The sequence below is a fragment of the Protopterus annectens genome, chromosome 2.part0 (assembly GCF_019279795.1).
Source record: "Protopterus annectens isolate FY-2018-M chromosome 2.part0, PAN1.0, whole genome shotgun sequence".
NCBI classification, from domain to species: domain Eukaryota; kingdom Metazoa; phylum Chordata; order Ceratodontiformes; family Protopteridae; genus Protopterus; species Protopterus annectens.
Window position 1 is genome coordinate 1,704,175,929 of NC_056728.1, and position 16,992 is coordinate 1,704,192,920.

Here is a 16,992-nt window from a genome sequence, read left to right on the forward strand (position 1 = left end):
TTTATGTCAAAAACATGATAAACGTTAACATAGCCAAGGTTTACTGATTTGATTTATTACAATTGGAACTGCATAAGAAGTTCTTGTTCCGCAGCAGGGCTAGCTAGCCACCTGGCAGTATAACCTTTGGCTATAGATTGCCACTGGTGAAGTGACACCTCGACCCCGTGTCCCCCCAAAATGGGAAAAGTAGTTGTGGATAGACGGAGGAAGTTCCTGTTAGGAACATTTGTTATTTAGGTTCGGATGCATTTCTTGAGAATACTAACGAAGGGAATAAAACTGTAATGTCTTTTTCGTTGTTTTCTGATGTTATTGGAGGCTGGTGCTATTTTTGTAATGCTGATAGGTTTAGATGTATGTGTAGGTAGAAGGCATGGTAGAAGGCATGGGTTTGACGTCAATAGGAAGGTTGAATAGGTGAGCGATTGGCTGACTTTTTGATTTGGGAAGAAAGGGAGGAGACTGAAATGACAGTAACATTAGTAAGTGAGTCTAGAAGTAGTGACATTGAAAGATTAAGAAGGCATTCACTCTTAGTTGTTGTAGAAAAAAACTACATACTGCAGAATAATCCTTGATATGAAAAGGTATCGTGAGAATAGTGTGAATCCTGTTGAAACAGAACGGTTGTATCACCATCCTCGCTTAGCTTGGTATGCATTAATTGTGCTTCTGTTTATATAGGCTTACACTTCCAGGCTTTCTAACTCCTTTACATATTCTGGCGACCCTGTTGAAAGATACGTGGCTTATCTGCCTTGTTTTTCGCTATCCGTTTACAGGTAAAGTACATAAACAGTAGCGGTTATTTTTTAAACAGTTGACAGTCAGAGATGTGCAGTTACGTAAAGCAGTGGCGATAGTACAATCACATTTAGAGGTCGGGCATTTGGCATAGGTACACCTGTTCAGGATATTGCTATAGCATGCGTTTGTATCAATAAAGTGTGTGCACAGATTGTGAAACGGCAAATGAGAGTAGGGTGCTTTGTCTTGGAACGGATTAGCGAATCCCTTCTGATCGAATGTATTCATTGAAGTATTGACCGTGGCTGATCATTGTGCTGCTATCTTTGTGTAGTTTGTCATCTAAGGAATACCATGTTACTGATTGAACATGAAGCATGAGAAATTGTAAATATTGCGTAATATCAACTGTTCGTAGATGTCAACATCTTGGCTCAAGAAATATGGACAAAACCTAGCACTTAGTTGCTAGAGTAACATGATGTGTGTGTGTGCATTTTCTGAAGGATTTGAAGGCTGAAACCCAAATTCATGTTATCATTGAGTGACTTCATTCCTCAGTGATTTGCCAGAAGCCACAATTTTCATGAGGAACAGATAAACATACAAGGCAAAAATCTGGACATTCTGTGAAAAGCTGTACAGTTGACAGAGCTGTTTACTTTTTTGTAATCTCAAAGTTAGGGGTTTAGGGATCACAGGAGGTTCTCCCCTTTGCAACAGTACTTTTTCTTTTGTGTTTTAATGGGGTATACAACTGATTTTTAGCTGTTTTGTCACATTCAGCACGAGGTGTTTACTGTCAACTGTGTGGTGGCTTGTGTGTGCCTTTTATGTGTAATTGTGATGTGTACAGAGTTAATTGATTTACAGTAATATGTTCTCCATTTGAACAGACTGCATTTCCTGATAATTAGTTGGGGGATTCCTGAACCCTTCCAGTGTGAAAGTAAAGTCTCTTGTCTCCGCTCTCCAAGTATACATCTTTTGAGGTTGCTGTACCTTGAACTTTGCCTTTGTTTGTTTGTTTTATTTATTTATTTTTTATAAGAATTGATAGGACTGTAGAATACAGGAAAAAACTGGAATGAATGTTTTTATCTTTTTATTACCTAAAACTGTGCTGAGCAGGTGCCATTCTCTCCTTAGTGTGCCAAAATCTTCCCGTGTCTTTCAGAATGTCTGCACACATTGTAATTCACTTAAGAATGTTTTATTATTTACAGTGGCGATAAGATTAACTGTCTCCAGTGACAGTGCTAATAAACTGAATTATGTCCGTAGCTTCTGCACTCGTATTCCTATAATGTAATATTCTGGAATGCTGGATGTTTGACATGACTTCTGTACTCACTCAAGTGTCTGTACCAAACTTCTGAGGACTGCACTGCAATGACTTTCTGTATATCTGTCCAAACAAACTATGTCTGAAGTATTTTCTAATAATATTAGAGCCGTGTAAATTTCTACATACCTCTTTAACCTTGGTTCCCAAGCCTCATACCATCTTAACAAGATCTGTTTGTACTCAATGGTAATGCACATTTTGTTTTTCAGTATTCTTGACTGAAGGTTATTTTCATTGATTGAAAGTGCATTCACTGCAACTGCATGCAAAATGTGAAGACCTGCTTTGATATGGTTGCATTTCCAGACTTATGCAAAGAGAATCATTTATTTTTGTCTCCTAATCTTACATTATTATTTGTGATTGTTAGTTTTGGACTTTAAAACTCAGTCGTGATAGTCGCACTGCATATCCATTGATGCATTACTTGAATAAATGCAGATGGTGAAACCCATTAGTATGTAAGCTTTATACACGAGAGGCCTTTTAAAAATAGTGCTGTAGAAGATCAAAAATGTTTAACGTAGAGTTGAAGAGACTGAAAAAAATGATTGCCGCTTTAGATTAATTAGCAGTGTATCATCAAAATGATGAAAAGCAGCACTTCAAGACCTTGAGCTTTGAATGGATAGTAAGGCATTAGTTAGGATATGCCATCAAGTGGTTGCTATCTGTTAAACAGACTCCAAGAACGGTAAGGACTGCACTTTTCCTGTGTCAGCAACTACAGTCTTATTGAACAGATCTGAAATCTAGAGGTGGATTAATGGGTCATCTTAGGGTCCATCTGTGACCCATAGCAGCATCCCCGAGTCCAAGGATTATTACTTATAACACTTAGTAAAATGGTACTGCTGCGGTAGCGTTGTCGCCTCACAGTATGACATTGTCCTGTTCGATTCTCAGCTAGAGCGTCTTCTGTGTGGAGACATGCGTGAATGGGCGTACCTTCATTGAAGGTTGTGTGTCAGGGCCGGCAACTTGGCACGTAAAAATCTACTTCCAATCATTAGCGGACCGGAGTTCCGCTGTGGCGACCCCTAACCGGGAAAAGCCGAAAGACACAACAACAACTTAGTAAAATGGTAGTGATATAGTGCAAACAGTGCTAATTACAAGTAGAGTTTATATACAGTAAGTTTACATTTTGTTTATATATATATATATATATATATATATATATATATATATATATATATAAAAGGAGAGCATCTTTTACTGCGTATAGAGTGGAGGAAAGAGAAGCTCTTGATAGTCATATTTAAAGTAGTTATTAGGAAAAGGAGGGGACAGTGGCACTGGGGATGATGTACTGAAGTAGGTTAGGATTCTGTTTTCTTTGAATACATTAGTAGTACACCATTATGTGCAAGTATACCTCTATAAATAGTCTAGTCTAAATGTTTTGTTTTACAGGACAAAAGAGACGGTAGACCCTTTTCATTGTGGCTGATAATAGAGACTTCTTCCTCTTTTCAACGTAGTCATCATTATCATATTTTTGCATTAACTTGTTTTTTATTCATTCAGTTAATGGCAGCATTATTTATATTTTAATTTCATTGTATCATGCATTTTATTGTTTCTTTGGAGCTGTTCTCCCTGAAATGGGTTGTCATCAGTGGTCTGTCCTAATTAACAAATGTAAAATAAATAATGGTAGTGGAAACTCAAGTAATTGAATGTAGAGCTGAATCTGCCACTGCTAAATATGTCCAGACATACAGATTTATTCTCCTTGCGCCTTTGTATAGCCTTCCAGGAGGAATAATGCACAAACACAAAACATTGCATATGGTGATCATTGCTCAGTCACTACCACTTGGTCTTTTAAAGCTCCTAAAAGACCACCACATATTCCCTAATCAGAAGTCTGAAGACCTTTAACACCATGCTTGTGTCTGTTGACTGAACAGCCTTTTATGAAGTTATCAACCCAATCTCTGCCCTAGCCTTTTTTTCCACTACTCTGGCTAACATCCAAAACCAACTTTTCCTTACCATAGGCTTAGAGGAGCAAGCTGTTCCTGGCTAACTACTGATCTTAAAATGATCAAACAGACAATGCTTGTAAAACATGGAAGCAGAACCCCATAGAGAACAAACTTTATGATAATTACCTCAGTCTTGGGAAGTAGACTAGATTAGATTACTGACCATCTCTGTAAAAGCAGAATTCCTGAGGCATAAACAACTAAATGCAGCTTTGGAAGGAAATCAATTTTAATGGTACTGTCTCAAATTTTGTACCAACGTCACTACCTTATAGCATCTCTGACTGACTTAAACTTCACAGAAGACTATAAAGCTTTCCTTTTTTCATCCCTCAGAAACATTACGGTTACCTTAATAATCAACTGCTAGGTAATTGTAGTGCCTTTCAGTTATACACTGAGTGTGCTTCCACCTTCCATTTTAACAAAGTACCTATTAAAGAAATAAAGCCACTGTAATTGTTTCCCCAGACCTCAGTTATTTCCTTCATAAGTTAGCAACTCCTAAAAACTGTAGAGATTACTATCCCATCTCTAACCTGTTTCCAGTTGCAAAAATTAAAATAAAAAGTATATATAAACTATTACCTAATCAAATCAACAAGTATGATAATCTCTGATGAGCAATACGGCTTCCATAGTGCCCTCAGTACTACAGCAGTACTCCTCTCACTGCTAACAATATACTTTGCAACCTACAAACTACATTGCTGCAGTATTTGTGAATGTGATGCCTGCCTTTGAAACTCTGGACCACGGAATTCTACTTAATAAACTTAGAATAATTAATTTTGGTGACAGCACTATTAATTGGCTTACTCGTTACGTATCAGACAGGTCCTTCAAGTTTTCCTCAACAGCAAATACTCAACCAAAGGCTTCCTAGATGGAGGCGTTCCCCACGGGTGCATAGAAGGCCCACTTCTTTTTTTTCTTCCCTTTTCATTAGCATCTTACCTACCGAATTCTCATTACTTAACCTAACTTTGTATGCTGATGACATTCCACTTCTGGAGTGTAATAAATCCATTGCTGATTTACAACCACAATTTCAAACAAGTTTTTTTTTTTTTTTTTCAAAATTGTCAATAGCATTTAATTACAAACATCTTAAAAATACAAATAAATGTGATGTTATTTGCCACTACACACAAAAAAACAAACCTAACGTCTATCAATCTGAGACTTGCAAAACAGCATTATTCCTTTTGTGTGGAATATAAATGTTTAGGTGTCATACTTGATTCAGCACTTAAATTTACTGCCATATAGACAACATCACACAACGTTCTGTCACAAATTAAACTGTGCTGTATGGTGTCTCACTTGCTAACTCCCAAAGACTTGTTAGCCACTTCAAATGATATACAACTCCCCCAAATTTAGTATTGCTTGCCCTAAGTAACATTTCAGTCTTCTAGTAAATAAGATCTTCAGATTCTTTCTGTTTGCAGAATTGCATATGCACCATTGTGACCTAATGAAAGGAATAAGTAAACTAGCTCTGTAAGGTGGCTAGGTCTGCTTTCTGACTGAGCTGTCTCATGTATAAAATTCTGAGATGAGAGTATCGCCCACCCCTTAGATCTAAACTGTCAATCGAGGAACATCCTTACCACTAAGAGACAGTACTGATGATGGGCTTTTCATATGCCCACTATTAACAAACTTTTACCCGTCTTTCTACTTTCCTTAGGAAGGCAGCAGATATTGCCAGACCTGTCACACACATCTTTCACCTTTCTGTCACCAGCTGAAAAAGCCTTCTCATGCATAGGACCCTCTGCCTGGAACCACCGTCAATAAGCCTAGGTCATGGCTGAAAAGGGTCAGCTTCACCCGCCCAGTAACTCGATCTACAAATAGAAAACAATTAAAATACCCACTACTAAATTAGATACATGTGAAATCAGTTAATCAAAGGTTTCCAATAACCATGAGAATTTAAACTGGCAGGTACATAAGTATTACTCATACTTGTCATAAGATGGAAATTGAATATTTGGATGTGTCTTTGGTAGGCATTCCCAGGAAAACTGGTTGTTAATATGTTATACAGGAAGCCGATTGGATCTCTGGAATATTATTTTTTTTTTTTTTTTTTTTTTTTTTTTTTTTTTTTTTTTTGCATGTATCCAGTTGTCTTCCTGAACATGTTATTTCGGCTTTGCCAAAGGGTGAATTTCTTTGAATAAGATTTGTTTGAAGGAATCAATTAAATTGATAAACATGTCTTGCTAGGAGGTCATGATTTGGCTTACTGTCAGTCTTCTGTCATGTAGCAGATGGATTTATTTAATGATTCTAAAATTAAGGTTTTGAGACTTCATTCAACTGATTAATGGTTTAAAGAGGCTTTATGCATCTAAATATGTTTTATAATCTGTAATTGTTGCAATTGTTACCAAACATTGGAGGTTATTATTTAATGATGCTTTAAATTGTTGTATGGTAGCCCTTTAATTTCTGATTTATTTAATACACAGCTATTTTATGATGCCCCCTGTACTGTGGTAGGTGGAATAAGAAGCAGAGGCACTGTCCTCTGTGGGCAGATGTACTGTATGTCCATTTATAGCTAAAAGCTACATAAAGTTAATTTTATAAATGGAAAGAAGGTTGACATAGTTGAAAATTGATAGCTGTGAAAGTTGTGCAGTTATTTGTTTAATGTTCATGCAAGCTATTTGATGTAGGTCAGACTAAAAGAACTTTGTGTGTGAAAATTAAAAGATTATTTTAGGAGTATAACAAGTGAGAATAGAATCCTTAGCATTTCACTTAATAGAGGGCATCATTCAGTATGTGATTTTAAAGTTACTGTTTTGGAACGAGTAAAGCTTTCTGACATAAATAGAGGTTCTGCTAAAATATATTTACAATGTAAAGAAAGTATTTTATATTGAAATGTAATACTTTAGTGCCTGTTGGTAGTTGTTAGTATGAAGTCTTATTGTGACTGGAAAGTTTTACTTGATTAAAATCTATAAACACGAAATCCCCACTCCATTAGTCTAAAGTGTTATGCTTTGTGTTTGTTAGCCTCCCTGTAAGGCTTTGCCAAGCTGCCAGAAGAATAAATCTTTGTTAGTCCTTTATTTTTGCAATAGTGTGGTTGTTTACAATAGCATTTACCTAATTACATTTGAAATTCTAAATACTTTGTGGTTGTATAACACTGAGTTGAATGACTGAATCCCTGCAGTGAATGTTGGAATCCTAAACACACATCTCCAAATCCATCATACTGACCACACCAGTTGGGAAAACTAGTGTTTTCAAACACACAGCCCTACATCCCACTGTGAACCACAAATATGTATATATGTTTGTGTGTGGGGGGTTGTCTCCACATTTGTAAGTTCATAGATGAGTACTAAGCTAACTGCTTTTGTGAACCATTTACGGCTAGCCAGTTTCCCTTTGGTGCGTGAATTAACCTATCCCATTTGTTGTTAGATTGTCTGTACCAAATTATATATTACCCCTAATGAGATTAACTGGGATTATACTGTAGGTAATTTGAGGGTAAATCATTTAGGGAGCTGCCTCTGTCTATTGGTAATAACAAGGGGCAGTTCTGGGGTATGTAGCTCCACGTTGTTGTTGTTGAATACAGACATGGCTGAGCTTTGTTTTACATGGATGGGGAGTCTGTTCCAGTGCAGTGATATCTTCTGCCAGATATACTTATACAAACTGTTCTGTTGATGTTGCATAAGAGGTTTGGATGCTTAGACTGAGTATTTCTTGTACTGTTGGATTTACTCCACACATCAGCAAACCAATCGGTATTGGGTTGTAGAATGCCTTGTATGGTAGACATGGGTTACCTTTTTATCTGTCTGTAGGATATCTGGTGCAGTGATGCAGCTCTGAGTCAGTCCATGTAGGACATACTGTTTAGGCCTTGTTTCCTTTTAGTAAGGTTATCTCTGTTGTCATTAAAGTTGTTGCATGTGTTGGGACAGAGACATGCCAAAGGAGGCATTGTACTAAATGACTGGCCTAACGAGGTTTGAGTAAAGGAAAACAGTGTCATTCCTAGATCTGGACACAATCTCTTTGTTTATAAGCTGTGTAATGTAGAATAACTAATGGACACGTGTTGGTCAAAAGTTAGGTTACTGTCCAGATAAGTTCCCAAATCCCAAAAAACTGAGTCAGCTCTTAGGTACATATTGTCAGCGTGGTAGTTCCCTGGGGTATATGACTTCTGAAAGAATAAGGTAAAAAAAATTTTTTTTTGGCGTTTCCATTTTGGGACTGCCATGTGCCTAACTCTCAGCATGAAGGGTAACACCACTGTGGCCTAATGTGCTGGAAATGCTTACCATCATTCATACTTGCCAGATGCTTTTCAAGAAATACTGGATCATTAAAGTGCTCATGGATGTTTCTTAAAGCATAGCATTATTCCTTTATTCTGCCCTTTGCTCATTCTTAGTTGCTAACTTGAGTATTATCTGTAAATTAATTTCTCTTTCTACCAACTTCCTCTCTGCCTGCTGTTCCTGCTCTCTCCTCTTTTTTTTTTTCTCTCCTCATCCTCATTACTTTCTTCATACTCGTATTTTCCTATTCCAATACATTTTAAATATTCTTTTACTGCGTTTTTCCTACATTACTCACTTCTAGCACACACACACATTTTTTTATTTTTAAATTTTTTCTGGATGTCTCCTAACTAGTTTGTCTGCATAATTGCTTTAAATATGCTGTCAAAATCTTTTTTTTGAATGTATATCTTCATTTTGAAGTTGTTTTGTTATATAGTTTTTTTTCTTTCTTGGAGTATGTGTTGCCTTTGTGTAATTTGGAACTTTTATTTGTGGACCTCTGCTGAAAAGGAACGTTGTGCTTAGTCAGACTTTTAGTGAACAACTGATTTCCAAACAACATAATGTATAATGACACTTGCTGAATATAGACTGTACTTGCACCCTTTCCATTAGCTACTCATGCCCCAAGAAACATGGTCTTTAAGTTAACGCGTGTTTTGCATTCCACTGTTTTGTGACTGTGTGCTTTTGGCTGCAGTCTCTCTGTCCTGGTACTTGTGGCATTGTAAACTGCTTATTGAACTAAATGTTGTTGTAGCATATTTTTGTATCTGTAAATATATATGTTTTTTTAACATGTCTTCATTTCTCTAAATATGTTTTGCTAATTTCTTTTGTGTGATCCTATTCGCCCATTCCTACAAATGGTCAATTGAGATCAGTGCAGTACCCCAGTAAACAAATAATTTTCACTGGATATATGGGTGGTGGCAATAATCTGGCAAACTGTGGACAGGTTTGGTAAGTCACCAAACACACACAAGCTGATTGTGCTGTTGGCTGAAAAACAATTGACCTAAGTGGGAAGGAGTTGTCTCCAGTAATACAGATATAGGCTCGTAATACGGACTTGTCTTGTGTGATAGCTGTAGTAGTTGTATTGATTGGATTAAAAATAGTGAAGGGTTATGCAGTGGATTTGCATTTGCACTGAAGTATTTTTTTTCTTGGACTAGGCTTTCAACTCTTGCCATCTAATGTTGTATGAAAAAGTGTTGAATCTGGGTAAGGGGAGAAGGATGCAGTAAACTGAACAGAAAACCATTTAGAAGGAAAGCAGCAGTGACTTGGATCAGGGAAAAACGAAAGTTAAAGTAGGGTGCCAAAGAAAGGTTTGAGATAGTTGTATACTATCAAGTACGGATTCCTTGAAATGGCCCTTGAATTCATTTAACAGAAATCATATGGGGGAGGAGTAAAAGTAACACACACACATTTTCATCCCAACCCCACATGGGAACTGCATCCTTCATGCACCAGTTGTGTAACATTAGCAACTTCAAGATGATCCTATCTAGAGGAAGAAAAGACTGTGCTATTCTTTGAATAGCGGGTTTTTCATTTAAAGTAGTCATTGCATCAGATTTGTTACGGGCGGGTTTGAAATGTCTTTGAATTGACACTTTTATGAGTTGACTGCTGGTAATCACTATGACATGTCTTGGGCCCTGAATTAAGCTGCAGAATCCCAGTCTCTAGCTCCTTTGGTAGTGTGTACTGGTGTAGCAGTCCTTGGTCATATACCCCAGCAAAGCTCCTTCAGAGTTTGTAGCCGTTTTAGCTCATATGAGTTGCATTATCACTGAAGATAGAAGACTGAATTAATGTCTGAATGACTGCTTGACTTCCAAGGTTTCCTCTGTAGTATGTCTCTCGCAAAGATGAGGGAAAACTTGGACATTTCTTTGTTCTTTCTCTGCATTTGACTGATTCCATTTGTCATTACCACACACAGCTCTTTGATGCCAATGTTTTATTTACTTGTTATTTTTTGTCTTCAGTGTCTGTGGAACAATCTTATCTTCCTCTGTTCAAGTTTATTGCTGTTTCCCTAATTATATTTTTGGAGAGATCGAGTATTTGCTTTGTATACATTTGACTTCCCAGTATCATCCTGTGAGCTTTATAACCTTTTTGGAACTATTGACACCTTAATTCTACAGAGCAAGATGGTGTCTGATTTGTGTGCGTCTTTGAAGTCCATTGCGAATGATGGCACAGTTGTTCTACATTCCTTTTTGTTGTAATTCTAAGAGAGGAGGTAGCCTAGAGGTCCCTTCAGCAGGGAACAGTTTTAAATTGCATGGCTTCATGCATTCTGCTTTTCAGTGTTTGTTACTTTACTACTACATCACATATCAGGAGAATAGCAATGGAGAATACACAGCAGTGTAAGAAGGTAGAATTAATAAATGCAGGCAATACATAGTAACTGTGGCACTGTGCAAACAATACACAGTGACGGTAATACAATGATGATAAAAATAATGCTATTGATACCTGACTACGGCACTGTGCAAACAATACACAGTGACGGTAATACAATGATGATAAAAATAATGCTATTGATAACTATGACTACCAGTATTAGTTTAAGTAATGTCCTATTTTATTTCTGAAACTGAAGCAGGGTGCCTGTAAAAACTGGCCCCACAGCTTCTCTGGTCTATGTTATCTTCTTTAATCTTTCCTGATTATCTTTTGTATGTCCAAAGCTCTTGTATTATGAGTTGACATGTATGTAAAGCCTGCATCCTTGCTATTTATTACCATTGGTTCAACATCATTCCTAGCACCAGAAAAGTTAGGCCAAGTCCAGTATTCCTTTTATCTATCATAATCACCTTTGCTTGTTTAATTTCCTCCTTCCTACATTTCCTATACCTGAAGTCTCTTTACATAAGATCCAGTTGTTCGAGAAACAATCCAACACTGATGTATGTTTTCTTCTTTAGAAAAGTTGGAGAATCAATTTTTACAGGTACCCCATTTCAGTTACAGAAACAACAGGGCATTAAAACAGAGCAGCAGAATTATGTTGATGCTAGGTGTAGTCATAAAAAGGGTACCTGGCCACATTGTAAATATAATTTTTGTAAGTTGAAAGTTTAATCATCCCCTTTAAAGAATTTAATCCACTTCAATATTTGGACTACGATGCTGAACACTTTTTAAGTATACATATATACACGTGTGTGTGTGTTCCCGTGGACTATGATGTTTGCAGATGACATTGTGATCTGTAGTGAGAGTAGGGAACAGGTGGAGGAGACCCTGGAGAGATGGAGATATGCTCTAGAGAGAAGAGGAGTGAAGGTCAGCAGGACTAAGACAGAATATATGTGTGTGAATGAGAGGGAGGATAGAGGAATGGTGAGGATGCAAGAGTAGAGGTGGCGAAGGTGGATGAGTTTAAATACTTGGGGTCAGTAGTTCAGAGTAATGGTGAGTGTGGAAGAGAGGTGAAGAAGAGAGTACAGACAGGATGGAGTGGGTGGAGAGATGTGAAGAGAGTACAGGCAGGATGGAGTGGGTGGAGTGTCAGGAGTGATTTGTGACAGACTAGTACCTGTAAGAGTGAAAGGGAAGGTCTACAAGAGGGTAGTGAGACCAGCTATGTTATATGGGTTGGAGACAGTGGCATTGACAAAAAGGCAGGAGTTTGAGCTGGATGTGGCAGAATTAAAGATGTTAAGATTTGCACTGGGTGTGACAAGGGTGGACAGGATTAGGAATAAGTATATTAGAGGGTCAGCCCAGGTTGGATGGTTTGGAGACAAAGCCAGAGAGGCACGATTACATTGGTTTGGACATGTGCTGAGGAGGGATGGTGAGTATATTGGGGAAAAAGATGCTAAGGCTGAAGCTACCAGGTAACAGGAAAAGAGGAAGGCCTAAGATAAGGTTTATGGATGTGGTGAGAGAGGACATGCAGGTGATTGGTGTGACAGAGCAAGATACAGAGGACAGGAAGAAATGGAAACAGGTGATCTGCTGTGGCGACCCCTGACGGGAACAGCCGAAAGATGATGATGATGTAGAGGGCTATGTGAGGAAGATCAGTCTTCTGTATTTGGTAAAACTAATAACAGAACATAAAGGATATGTCATCGTCTATTGGATATTACGTGAGGTGTAGGCACAGATGCTTAAAACCAAACATTCCAGGGACAAGGGTATTGCCAGTAGATTGCAGTTTGCAGTGTTAACTGTTCTTAAACAAAGTTAGAGAGGTTGACATTGTTTCTGTAACAGAGAGGAAAGGTAATAGATGGATTTTTTTTAAAGCAGGCCACCGCCCCAGTTTAAGTTGTTTCAATTAAATCTGCTTTGAAATGCAAACCTTTCAGATGAAATTGTAGTTTTATTGGATGTTTTATAACATGTGACTGCAGCCATTTGTTATTTAATGAGTATTATATGTGAACAAAACATGTTAATGCTTTTTGAAGCACTAGTATGGTGTGAAAGCTTGCATTTTGCTTATTAAACACTGGGAATTAACTGAGCTGTTGGTGTGTTTTGTTGTTTTTTGGTACATTTTCAGTTGGCTTAAGCCAAGGCCATAAATCTATAAATAGGTGTTTTTGCAAGCAAGTAGACTTGAAAAATAAGACAAAATGACGAAGGCCTAGAAAACGGCAAGTTTCTTGTATCTGCAAAAATAATTAGCTTTTTTTTTTTTAGCAAATGTTCAGTGAGAGTCCAAGTCTACAGCTGCAGGACTCTGTGCATTCTCATCAGATTGAAATTTACTAAGATTCATTGCTGACTACTTTCTCATGGAGATGAGTTGTCTGCAGGTGCAAGCAATTAATTTATAGAGTTCTGAGCATTTTCTGCTTTGGGGAAATGCAAAATTTAAAGGTACAGTGGTAAGCAGTTTAGTGAAAAAGTTTCCCAATATGGGACGTGAATTAGAGAGTAGTGTACATTTTTTTTTTTAGATGTCGAACTTTTTTTAGGACTAAAAGTTAATATTTTCTGAAAGCATACAAGCCTTTATGTCTGTAAGGAGAGTAGAGCTAAGAAAAAAAAGCAGCCAGAAATCAGTGTAAGTGATGACAGGCTCTAGTATGTGCTTTAACTTGGCTAACCATCGTTTTAGGTTAAGTAATGCTTGTGGGTGCAACTGTTGGTTTTGGGGCATTTCCTATCTGAAGGGTTAATTTTTTAAGATGTACATAGTTATGTCGGTGTGTGTTAAGCTAATCTGGGATGGGTGTGTTCTGAAAAGTATTTAATGAAAACTCTGAAACAAAAAATTAAGGTAAAAAAATGTCTTGAAAAATGTGGTATAGGTTCAAATGGAGACACCTGTATAAAAGACTATCCTGCCAAACAGTGTGTGCATGTAGCATGAAAGATTTATCTGTTTCCCTTTGTTTATTGGGAAAGTCCAACAAGGTAATACCTATTTTCAGCAGAGGCCAGAGTGAAAACTTCCAGTTGCTTACGTTATAAGATACTACGTTCCAGTTAAACATACATTATACACGAACAGTAGTTACATTTATACATTCTAAGAATTTACAGAGGTGGAATTTGCAAAAGATGCCCCCATGCAACTTGGTGGATTGTACAGGCAGCACTTCCAACCTCTCACTAAAATGACAATTTTATGTAGGAGTATCCTGTTTAAGGAGAGTATTGGAGATTATCATACAGTGAACACAAAGTCTTAAATGTGGGCTTGTGCAGGACCAGGACTAGTTAAGATGTTTAAGCAGGGATTTAAAACTGTTGAGTTTGTTGGAGAGTTTTGTGTGAGGATACCATTCCAGATTTTAGCAACATATTTGGGGTACAGCGGGTCATCTGCAACATTATTTGACTTATTTGTAAGTAATAATTTGTTACCAGAGTGGGGGTCCTTTGCTTGACAGTAGGGCAGTAATAAGTTGTGTAGTACAGAGCATTTTTCTGGATGATTGAGTTTCTGTGCTGTAGTTAGTTGTGCAGTTCAAGCCAGTTTAATCGCTTTAAGCTATGACAGTGATGGGTCACTATCTGACAGATTGGTAGCAAAGTTATCTATTTTATTGTAGCAGGAGGCAAGTTGGAAATGCACTTTCAAAAAACTGATATGTGTTTATAGATAGGAACTGCAGCTTTTTATTATAATGGCTACACTATCCATGTTGTCTTGGAACATGAACATAAGTGGCCTTACAGATGTAGACAAAAATGAAAGTTTATTGAATTATAGTAAGAAATGCAGAGTGCAGATATCAGTGCTGCAGGAGACATATTTAGAAATAAATCAGAATGTGAATTTAGCAAACTAAGATTTCAGGATGGATATTGAGCAGAATATTGGGGACAGGATGGATATTGAGCAGAATATTGGGGACAAGAATAATTATACTAATTGATAGAAGAGAAAACGGGCAATGGTAGATTTGTGGTAGTAAGAAGCTTTTGGCAAGGGAGGAGGATTACACTGGCATGGTTTTATATTCCTCCAAAAGCTGCTATTATGGAAAGTGTTTGGCAGAAATACTGTGCTTTCAGCAGGGAATATTATTTACAGGTGGGGACTGGATCTTATAACGAGGGTATATGAGGTGGACGTAGAATGGAAATGTAACAAAAGAGAGGAGATTTCTGAAGATATTTATTAAAGTATTTAGTATGGAAGATGTAAATTTAGTTGTAAGGACTCTTACTGAATTTAGAAATTATTCCCCAAGGATGTAAACCTTGTCTCTAAATGATTGTTACTGTTGAAGTGACACCCCAAACCCATGTTCTAAAATGGGGGAAAAGAGGTTATGGATGGTGCAATAACTGGGCTAGACTAGACAAATTATTTTTCACAGGAATATGTGTATTTAACTGAAAGCTTCAACACACTTTCAGTAACTATATTTCAGATCATGCACTGATATAAAAATGCAGGATAATGAAGTAAACAAGTTACATTGGTAAAAAGAGAGGAGTTTAAGGAATGGCAATAGACACTATTTGAGAGTTATTAGGGGAGATAGAAGTATCCTCAGAAGTTTATAGCTAGTAAGTGTGATAAAATGAAAATGGAGTTTAAAAATTTGGAGTGGTATAGGGTTAAGAAATAATAGAAATTAGAGGGGCTCTCAAAGGTTTAAAGTAGAAGAGGTGCAGATACGGAGGGCTAAAGGGGAAATTTAAGGAAGTATCTGGATAATATGCATGCATTTAGAAGGATTGCTTTTAAGCAACTGTTTCTTAACTCCAGAGCACAAAACATTTTAACACAATAACAGAAAATAGAAAGGGTTGTCACCAAACTTAGGGAGCCTATAACAAAAATAACTAGAGCTCGTGTAGACATCTTGGAGACATTTGGAAACATTGTATAAAGCAGAGAAATTTGGGAAATCAAGAAAGAGCAGAAATGGAAATATTTATGGAAGACTTAAATATGCCAAGGTTAGAGGTAGACAAGGCTTCTCCTCAACAGTTAAGAGGAGATTATACATCATCATTTTTATCAGTCTTCAGGAAAGTCTGCAGGAACAGATGATGTTACTGTGGAAGTTTGAATGTTAGGGGGGAAGTGAGTAGTAAAGAGCTTGAAGATTTTGTCTTAACAGTGTTTTAAAAGGAGGGGAAAACACCAACATCTGGGGGGGGCTGTGGTGGCTGTATTAGATGGCAAAGGCCCATCAGACTAAACTTCACAGACCTACTTTCATTTTAAACCATGATTATAAAGTGTTTATAGGTTCGTAGGTAGGTACTAGGCTATTAGCCCTAGGGCCTACATAAGCCTAGCCAAAAAGGTACCCTGGCTTTCGCCACCCAAGAAAATTTATTTTCCTGTGCCCCTGTCGAGCAGAGCCACAGAAGTGATCCCTGGGGTGAATTTCCTATTTCCCATCCAATCATCATGGTTTTTCTTGGAGTGCTAATGAGAAGTTCTGTTTGACATAGGTAGTTTGTTCCAGAGTATGGGAAGTCTCTGGGACAGGAATCTATCCGTCCAGCATGTTCTGTCTGTTGTGGTGACCAGGTTTAGGTCCCTAGAGCGCCTCTGAGTAGGCAATATGCGATGGAGTAAAGCTGGAGTTGTTTGAGATGGTCTGCGTAGGGCATCTGTTTGAGGCCAGTAATGCTCTTTGTGAGGTATTTCTGTGGCCTTTCCAGTTGTGGTAGATGTCTTATGAGGTACATACCAAAAGGTGTGTTGTACTCTGTAATGGATCTAATGAGTGATGAGTAGAGGGGAACAATAACCTCTTTTGTGATGAGGTGAGCCACGTAGAAGGATTTCCTGACCACTGTGGCGATGTGATTATCAAATGAGAGACTACTGTCCACCTGTGTCCCAAGGTCTCTTATCACACTTTCGGCGTTAAGTAGACTACCACGTGTGTGGTAGTTCATTTACCAAAGGGGATGACAATATACTTTTTGGCATTGAGCTTCAGGCCATGGCTTTGACACCAGGCATCTGTCTCAGAGAGGCCCTTTTGTAGTATGTCCACATTGTTAGGAGTTTTGATTATGGCTCCTAGTTTGCAGTCGTCTGCAAACTTTGTTAGCCAAAGGCCTTCTGTGTTAGCCTATACTTCAG

The 16,992-nt window shown here is 37.7% G+C and overlaps 1 protein-coding gene across 1 annotated transcript in view; it reads left to right on the plus strand.

Moving 5' to 3' along the window:
* LOC122793585 (solute carrier family 35 member E2A-like) overlaps positions 1–16,992 on the plus strand; it is a gene marked incomplete in the record, with an annotated part of 983,710 nt that overhangs the window by 595 nt on the left and 966,123 nt on the right. Inside the window, 1 exon segment of the mRNA XM_044061755.1 lies at positions 688–785.